Below are 10,173 nucleotides of genomic sequence, written 5' to 3' on the forward strand. Positions count from 1 at the left end.
CTTCTAACGATTACTATGATATTGCCTTTTTGACCACTGTACACTCTTTACCCCTTATCCTCGAGTGACCTCTGCGCCTTGATAAGTGGCGATTCCTTTGTAAAAAAATTTAAGGGCTTCTCTTTAACGTTGTGATATATACAGTGTGTGACGTCTAGTGATTAAAATGTTTTTCTATTGTTGTATGTATGTGTTGGTGTTTCACATATAATAAAAAGGTTTGGATCAAGTAAAGATTAGATACCCCATAGCAGAAGACAAAGATTGGCGAACATTTCAAGTGACACCGGTTGTTCGACCTTGACATTGCCGTTGGTTGTTTGTAAACACGTCAATTAGCAGACATGGTCGAATGTCAGCGAGCAAGATTTTTTTCAAAAATATATTTACAAAACTTTTTAAGATTTAAAAGAAAAATATATATATTTACAAAACATGTTCTTTAATACTAAATGTTTTCAAAACTTTTAAGGATGAAAAAAACTTTTTTCTATTTATACAAAACTTTTTGTGTAACAAAACGAACGTAAATTTAACAAAATATATTAAAATAAATGGGTGTCTTTCTGAGTGCGTTTTTTTTTAATATATTTACAGAACACTGCTGATGCTATTCTCTACCTATATAAGAGCCAGGTACGTCCAAGGATGGAATACTGTTGCCACATCTTGGCAGGAGCTGCTAGAAAGGACTTGTCCTGCCTTGATAGAGTTCAAAATAGACTTCGTAGCCTCGTAGGAGATGTCCTTTTCTCTTCCTTGCAACCTCTATCTCACAGAAGAGATGTTGCGAGTTTGTCTCTGATGTATCGTTATTTTCATGGAAAGTGTTCGACTGAGCTTCAATCTATGGTCCCCCCTCGCCAAACTTTCACAAGAAACACTCGTCTAGCTGAAAACACTATCAATAATTCACCCCCACTCTTTATCTGTGCCTAAACCTAAACGTAGATTCCATGAACAAAGCTTCTTTCTTAGAACTGCACGCCTGTGGAATTATCTTCTGTTTTCCTGCTTTTCGGCTGACTACAATATGGTTGTCTTCAAGTCTAACGTAAACAAGTTCTTGATGAGCCGTTCCATATAAGTTAACAAATTTACCGAATCTCCATTACTAACGGTTACTATATTGTCCAATTTCCACCGCACACTCTTTAACCCTTATCCTCGAGTGGCCTCTTGGCCTTGATAATGTGGCGATGCCTGTGTAAAAAAAAATATTTAATAAAACTAATAATAATAATAATAATTATAATTATAATAAAAACAAAAAAATAAAAAGAATGAATTATATTAATTACAAAACATTAGAAATTGAAAATTTTGGACGCTAAACATACTTGCACTTAATTTGCCTTCATGGAGAAGTAAGCAAATAGCAAGGATTTTTTGTTTTTGTTTTTTAAATAAAAATGAAAATTATAAAAAAAAAAATGTATCTTGTGATACTACACTTCATCTTTATAAAAATAAAAGTTATAAAAGATATGTGAATAAAATATTTTTTAACACCTCGATTGTTTATACTTGTTGCTTATAGCTGTTATTTTATTATGCATAAAAATTGCCTCGGTCTAGAGGGATTTCTCCTTCACTGACCACCTACATACATCGCACTTTAAATAAATATTGAATTATATTAAAAACGCACAAGGAAAGATAAAAAAAAAACACACACTGTACATAAAAATTAATCTTGGTCGCAAAAATCCGAACAAGTCAGTTATTTTATATTTGTTTCTGCCATTAAAAAGTTTAGTTATAAAAAATTTATTTAAATTATTTTTTAATTATGTATTTTTTAATTATGTATTTTTTAATTATGTATTTTTTAATTATGCATTTTTAAAATTATGTATTTTTTAATTGACATCATCCGAAATTCTCAGTTATAACGTCGGTTTATTTATTTATTTATTTGATATTATTTTACGACCTGCCCCAACGTAGTATAAACACCCTCAACCACATCATGTTAAGAACGGCTTTCGGAATAAACACTTCCCAACCTCCCCATGTTAAGAACGGCTTTTGAGGTTGGGAGTGTTTAGTCCGAAAGCTGTTCTTAACATAGGGAGGTTGGAGTGTTTATAATACGCTGGGGCACGTCGTAAAAATTTACCATTTATTTATTTATTTATTTATTTATTATTATTATTATTATTATTATTATTATTATTATTATTATTATTAAAAAGTTCTGTAAATATATAACCAAAAAAAAAACGCACCCAGTAAGACACCCATTAATTTAAATATATTTTGTTTAAATACATGACTTTCCATCGGAGCTGCAAGACGTTGTATGTTTTTTTATTCTAAAGTCGTTTTCACTCAGCTTCCAAAACGCAGAGACGATATCTTTTGTGTTACCTCGTTCAACTATCCAATCTGACTTCCAATTCTAATCTAACTCATTACGTGTATTTTATAAAACTATCTCATTGCGTCATTAACTCCATGTGTTACAATATTCTTGAATCATAATGGAGGTATATATTTAATTGCCGCCCACATCGGCAATATTTGGCACAAGGCCTGGAAAGTGGGATACCCGCAGGCTCCCCTAAAGGAGGGGCACTCCTGCAATTTTAAAAATTGCCTGAGTAACCCCGTCGGCATTCCCCGGTCGGGGCGCCTCAGGCAGCAAGCAATAAACTTGCCCCACCGGAAAGCCCGGTGGCAAGGCCTGGGAGGGTGGACCTCCTAGGTATTACCCAGGCGGTGTACCTCAGTCCAACAGGTGCTGGACCGGTTCCCGGCCCCTCACCTGTTTGGCTGAGTGTCAAGTGACGAATCCTTGACTGGTACTACCCTGTCTCCCGGCAGCCGAAGCCGCTAGGAGACACATCCCATCATACAAGGTGGGGGTATGGTCCCTCACAATTGGGAGATTCTATTTATAAACAATGCTGCTAGGAACTGATGAATCAAATTAATTCACGTTCTGCTACCAACCAATCAGAAACCAGAATTGCTCCATAAAAATTAAACCCTTTTTTTTTTTTAGCTACCTTGTATATATTTTCTCCGTGTCAACACAGGAATAATCTTTTGCTCTGTGGCTACAAAATTATAAAGTCCGGAACCTGTACAAAACAGCTGTCCACTGAGAACTCGTTATCTTCAGGATGTTTATTGAGATTGTCGGACTGACTTCCTCATCTTGGTTGTTATAGTCACAACGTTTCGACCGTTTTGCCCTCCGGCCTCCATCAGGTGTTTTGTATCGAACTGGGGAACCGTTTGTTAGGAGTCTCGAACCTAACCCTTTATTATTATTACGGGGGTACCCAGTTCGATACAAAACACCTGATGAAGGCCGGAGGGCAAAACGGCCGAAACGTTGTGACGATAACAACCAAGATGAGAAAGTCAGTCCGGCAATCTCAATAAATGAAAACACCTCATCTCAAAAATATAGACAATTATTATCCAGGATGTTTTATTGAAAAACTAACCATCGGAAACTGTTCTGAAACTAAACATGGCTTGCAGCTCAAGAGTCGATGCCTCCGTTCAGTCTTGAAAGACAAAGGACGCCCCCTGTAGAGGCAACTGTGTGTAATTGTGTGGCAAATGTTGCGCAATCCTCAGCAACAGCTTTCTTGAATCGGCGCTGTTTGAGTCCCGTGGCAAGGAGAAGTCCAGGGCGACTGGAAACAATGCCAAGGTAAGCGGTGAGCACATACAGTAACTGTCTACTGAGAACTCGTCATCTCCAGGATGCTGTATTGAATAACTAACCATCGGAAACTGTTCTGAAACAAAACATGGCTTACAACTCAAGACTGTATGACCAAAGACACAAATCGGATGATCTACCTTTGTCACATATTTTGTTTATGTTCGAACATTCTTTTTCATTAAGTAAATAATTTGAAAAAATTTATTTCGCTTTTATAACAATCAAACAATTACAATCGTAATAATCGATCATTCAAATACTCATCATAATGATCGATCATTCAAATACTCATCATATCAATCGACTATTTTACTTTCCAGTGTTTTCTGGTAGACCAACAACATGACACCTTTTTTTTTTTTTTGCAGTGGTAAAATGGGTGACGATCTTTTTTAATTCTATTAATATAAATAATATTAGAGAGCTCTTGTGGCAATGGTCCGCATCTTCGTTGACTTCTCGTTAGCACCGAGATCAAACAGAGCATAGTCAAGATAGATGAAGTTGCAGATCACACAACCGTTGCTTCACATTTGACACCCCCTGCATTGTCTGTCAAGAGTGAAAAGACATATACTACATATTTTAAAGCCTTCCGTTACTCCTTGTCCTCGAGGGGATCCGATCTCGGTTGGCAGCCCATGTATCAATTGCGTGCCGCCAACTCATAGGTTTATATATATATATACACTAGCAAAAGTACCCGTCATTGACTGGGTTCAAAAATAGCCTACAGAAAATGGACTCTGATTTATGAAAGTATGATAGGTTATGAAAAGGAAGGGTTGTAAAGAGATAGCTTCGAATTTGGGGGTATCAAGACCAAAGCAAAATATGATGAACGTAAAAATAAAATAGATAACCCCCATAATTCATTATACCATACCTGTTCACACTGAAACACTTATCACAATATTCTGTGGATCTATATTAAAAAACCTTGTTAAACTTTGTGACATATTTCCATTCTATGGAAGTCAGGTGCGAACGAACACCCCATAATTTTATTATACCATATTTCTTCAAACTGAAACATAATTATCAAAGTATACTTACGCAGATAGATATGAAAAGTCTTTAGTAAAGTTTGTGCCTATATCCATTCTATGGAGGCCAGGCACGAACGCAGACCCCACAATCTTATTATACCATCCCTATTTAAGTTAAAACATACTTATCAAAGGATTCTTATGTACATCTATATCAAAAACACATGTAAACGTTTTTTTTTAATTGTTTAATTTTTTATTTCTATACTTTATGGACCAGGTGCGAACGCAGACCCCACAATTTTAATGAACCACCGTTCTGCCAGATCAAACATACCCATTTCTGTGTCTCGATACATCTATCATTATATGTAATCAGTTTTTTAAAATATTCAACCATATAGGAGCCTATTCCTGACCAGACACACACACACACACACACACACACACATTCAGCTTTATATTATAGATATATATTTAATTGGAATTCATTATTGAGATCAATTAAAAATAAATAAATAAACATATATACCATTCGGTACGGACCCGACCATGGAAGATCAGATAATAAATAAATGTGGATTTTTATGCCTAAAAAATCCAACCTTGATTGACCTTCAGGGCCCGTGGCGAAGTGGATAGAGACGTTGAATCTCTATGGTTCCAGGTGAGAATTGTCTGAAGATAGCGGTTTCAATCCTACCCAAAGCAAGCCAGAGGCTTAGTTGCCCAAATCGTTGTGAGATGACAACAACTATGGATGGCAGTAATTGCTGAGAATGTAGTTAGGAGATTCGGAGTTCCTATCCTGACGAAGGCCAGAGGAATAAGTTGGCCGAAACGTCGTGAAACAACAACTAATAAAGATGAGGATAACAGTCTGCAAAAAAATAAATTCATTAATAATACTCATCTCAATAATGAATTCCAATTAAATAATATATATCTAAGGTAAGTTGTTAGGAATTTCAGACAAATAATTCTTCTAATGTAAAATAATAGAATTTCTATTTTTATAAGAAAACTAGCAGGCTACCAGGCATTGCCCGGTGGTAAGATATGTTTAAATGTGATATTTTAATTCATGCAGATTACATATTTATTATTATAGAGACAATTCTCCATCGAATATTTTATTGAATCTAATATATAGTAGTGAAATGAAGACTAATATATATATATATATATATATATATATATATATATATATAACTTTGGTGCTGTCAGCTAGAATTGAAACCAAAACATACAAGTCTCCACACTCATTCCTTAGCCTCTGACCCCTATATATACCTATATATTTTAATTTTCCTCCTTTGAAGATTGTAACGCTGCCAATATTGCCCTCCTATTTATTGAAACCAACCGAGAGCTCTTTTTAGAATTCTCGTTGTTCCCTTAAGTCCCTGGATCTCTTTTGCACTTGCTTCACAGGAATATTAGTTAGGTAGGACTTCATGTTCTTCTTCATAAGCCCTGTGGCACCTATAATAACTGGTATGATTGATATCTCTCTAAGATTCCAGTTCCTTTTCATATCACACTTGAGACCTTGATATTTGGTCTGTTTCTCCCTTTCAGCTCTGTTCAGACCTCCATCATTAGGGACACTCACTTAAACCAAGGTTGCCACTCTCTATGACTTATTCCATATAACTATGCCAGGTTTCACACAGCATTTTCAAAGTAGGTAGCTGTAGGGATTATATGGTTGAAACCTATTGTATACAAGTAATTTCCAACTGTACATTCAGATTAATGTTCCCAGGATTTGCTGCTACAGTGGATGTTTAATTCTTTACAGATGGTCCAGTGGACGTACTTACATACTCCATCATGTCTCACTGTGTAGTAGCCGTCCCCCAAAATAAGTTTGAAACTTGATATCAGATGACTCACACTTTCCAATTCTGTGTGGCAGAATCTGCATATAAATCTATGTATGTGTGTCGATATACTGTAAAAGTGGAAAGCTGAAAATATAAATTTATACCTATGACTATCTACCTATGTCGAATACATAAATAGAAGTGTTTATGTGTTTGCATTTTTTCTTTTCATATAAAAATAGTTAAAAACTTATATATATATATATATATATATATATATATATATATATATATATATATATATATATATATTATAAGGTAAAATTAAAAGCCAAGAACAATGCGAGATTTTTTTTTTATATAGAGTAAAATTAAATGAAAACAAAAGAAATAAATTTCTTTTTTTTGTTGTTTGTTTTTTCTTTTTCACACAAATTTTAACTCTACACAACAGTAATTTTTTTTTTCTGTTGTAATCAATGGAGTTAAAATTTGTGTGAAAAAGAAAAAACAAACAACTAAAAAAAGAAATTTATTTCTTTTGTTTTCATTTAATTTTACTCTATATAAAAAAAAATCTCGCATTGTTCTTGGCTTTTAATTTTACCTTATAATTTTCTTCAACAATGCTTCAAGCAAACTACAATCTACTTATATATATATATATATATATATATATATATATATATATATATATATATATATATATATAATTTTTAAGTATATATATATATATATATATATACTTAAAAATTGGAAAGTTGAACATATATTTACATCTCTGCATGCATCTGTCTGTCTGTCTCTCTCTCTCTCTCTCTCTCTCTCTCTCTATATATATATATATATATATATATGGGTGTGTGTTTGTGTTTGTGTTTGTGTGTGTATGTGTGAGAGAGAGAGAAAGAGAGAGGGTATGGTATTACATATACAGATCTATACAGCTATATATATATATACATATAAATTCATATGTATATATATATATATATATATATATATATATATATATATATATATATATATATATATATACATACATACAGTAGCGTGCAAAACTAAGGGACAACATTTTAAAACCTAATATTTGTTAGAAAAGCTGAAATTTTGAAAATTAGTAGTCGCTATCATCCATAATAACATACTAAAATTGAAATCATTTGCAAAGGATGGAAAAAGAATTATAACAATTATTTATTTATTTTCAAAATAAGAACGTCCAAAAATAAGGGACAAAATTGAGAAAAACAATGTAAACATCCAAAAAACAATAAAAATACATGTACAATCAATATTTAGTAAATGAGCCATTGCTCTCAATGGCAGCTGCACATCTTCGGCTACAAGAACGAATCAGTTCTTGACAATCCTCGATACTAATTTTAGACAGCAAATCCTCCGTGTTAGTGGGATTTATTTCGATAACTTTCAGTCCTAGGCTCTTCCAAAGATTTTTTATTGGATATAAGTCAGGACTTTGCAGTGGCCTATCCATAATTCGAAATCTTGCTCACTAAGGTAACTCATTACCACCTTTGCCTTGCAACATGGGGAATTATCTTGCATAAAAGTAGCCCTATCGAAACCTGAATTCTGTATGATTGGCACAACATGAACTTGAACAATGTTTTTATAGATCTGCGCGTTTGTAACCGGATAAGAGCCGTTGTAACTTGGCTAGAAAACATTCCAAATACCATGACGCTTCCGCCCCCAAACTTGACACTTTTCTTAGTACACTTTGCACTTAATCTTTCACCAATACGTCTCTTTACATGTTTTTCCCATCATTTCCAAATAAATTAAACTTGCTTACATCACTTAAAAATACTTTTGCCCAATCTTCATATGTTCAAATTACATACCTGTTTGCAAACTCTAATATCTTCTTATTCTTCGAACTAACAAGTTGTTTCTTCCCTGGGGTTCGATTAAACAGCCCTATTTCTTGCAGTCGTCTAGAAACAGTCTGTCTTGACATAAGGTACTATTCATAACCCTTTTAATTTCTGTGCAAGACTTAAAACGGTCTTTTAATGACATACGCTGCATTATTCGATCTTCTTTTGCTGAAGTTTTGCGGGGTCTGCCCGTTTTTAAAAGCACTAACTATTTTGCCAGTATCATTGTAGGATTTAACAACCCTGCCTACAACACTCTTGGAATGTTCCACTTTCTCTGAAATCTCTCTAATTGTGTGCTTTTCCTTGTGTAGATTTACAATAGCTTGTCTCACAGAGTAATCAAGTTTTGGCGTTTAGCCACGGTGTCGGCTGATTCAACGTTTACAAATGACTAAGTAAGACTTATTCTTTAGAGGAAATAAATAAATTTGAATATAGCATACTGTTTACATTGTTTTTCTCAATTTTATCCCTTACTTTCGGACGTTCCTATTTTGAAAATAAATAAATAATTGTTATAATTCTTTTTCTATCCTTTGCAAATAACTCAAATTTTAGTATGTTATTATGGATGATAACGACTACCAGTTGTCAAAATTTCAGCTTTTCACAGTTGTAATTTCTAACAAATATTGGGTTTGAAAATTTTGTCCCTTAGTTTTGGACGCTAGTGTATATATATATATATATATATATATATATATATATATATATATATATATATATATATATATATATATAGTAGTAAGTTATAAAACATTTATGGCAATTAAGCTACACAGAATATTCTGCATTTCATCCACACTAGGATTCATCAAGCTTATACCTAGCGTGGATGAAACGCGGAATATTCTGTGTAGCTTAATTGCCATATATATTTTATAACTTGCTACCTAGCTCTACCTACGTATTGAGCACTGTTGAAGTAAATAGTTAAAGTTTACGCATAAATTTATACTCTCGTATATTAATTTATATGATTAAATGAAGTAGTCATATATATATATATATATATATATATATATATATATATATATATATATCCATACGCACACACACACAAACGCACACACATATAAATATATCTGTCTGAATATTATGATGCATGTGTGGTTGTACATTACAGTCTTCTTAATAAATCCCCTTTGACATGAGGGGAAAGAGAGAAAGAGAGAGAGAGAGAGGGGGAGAGAGATGCGACTTAGTAGCTGGTTTAGTATTGGACAGGAATAGGCGTAATTATGTGGCAACTCAATCATGGCAAACAGATATCATTCCTCGGGGGCAGTTTGTCCTTTTGGTCCGTTCCTACTGCCAACTCAACTGGATGCACTGATGAACAGAAATAATCAGGCTCGCCTACCATCGCACACCCTCACACTCCCATGCACTTCCACACATCTACCCACATCCCCACCCCCGAAGTAACAATTGTAATTGGCCGCTCGTCATTCTACACAATTAATCCCCCATTGTCGATGACCAACCTATTTCGGATATCCTTTATGAAGTGCCAAAATAGCGAGAAAATCTGCTTTCCTGATCATATTTAATTGCATTTCTGTACTATTTACCAAAGTCTGCAACTAGCAAATATCATTCGAATATTTGCGTCTGCTTCCATTTTCTGTCTGTCAGACATCCATCGTTTTGGTTGACTATAGGATTTCTTATTGTGTATAAATTGTTTTTATTTTTGTCCTTTTGCATAAACCCTGTCTCCACGGCATTCCATTTTATGATATATCGTGTATTTCATC

This window comes from Euprymna scolopes, chromosome 27 (genome assembly GCF_053919585.1).
Source record: "Euprymna scolopes isolate OS-2025 chromosome 27, ASM5391958v1, whole genome shotgun sequence".
Lineage (NCBI taxonomy): Eukaryota > Metazoa > Mollusca > Cephalopoda > Sepiida > Sepiolidae > Euprymna > Euprymna scolopes.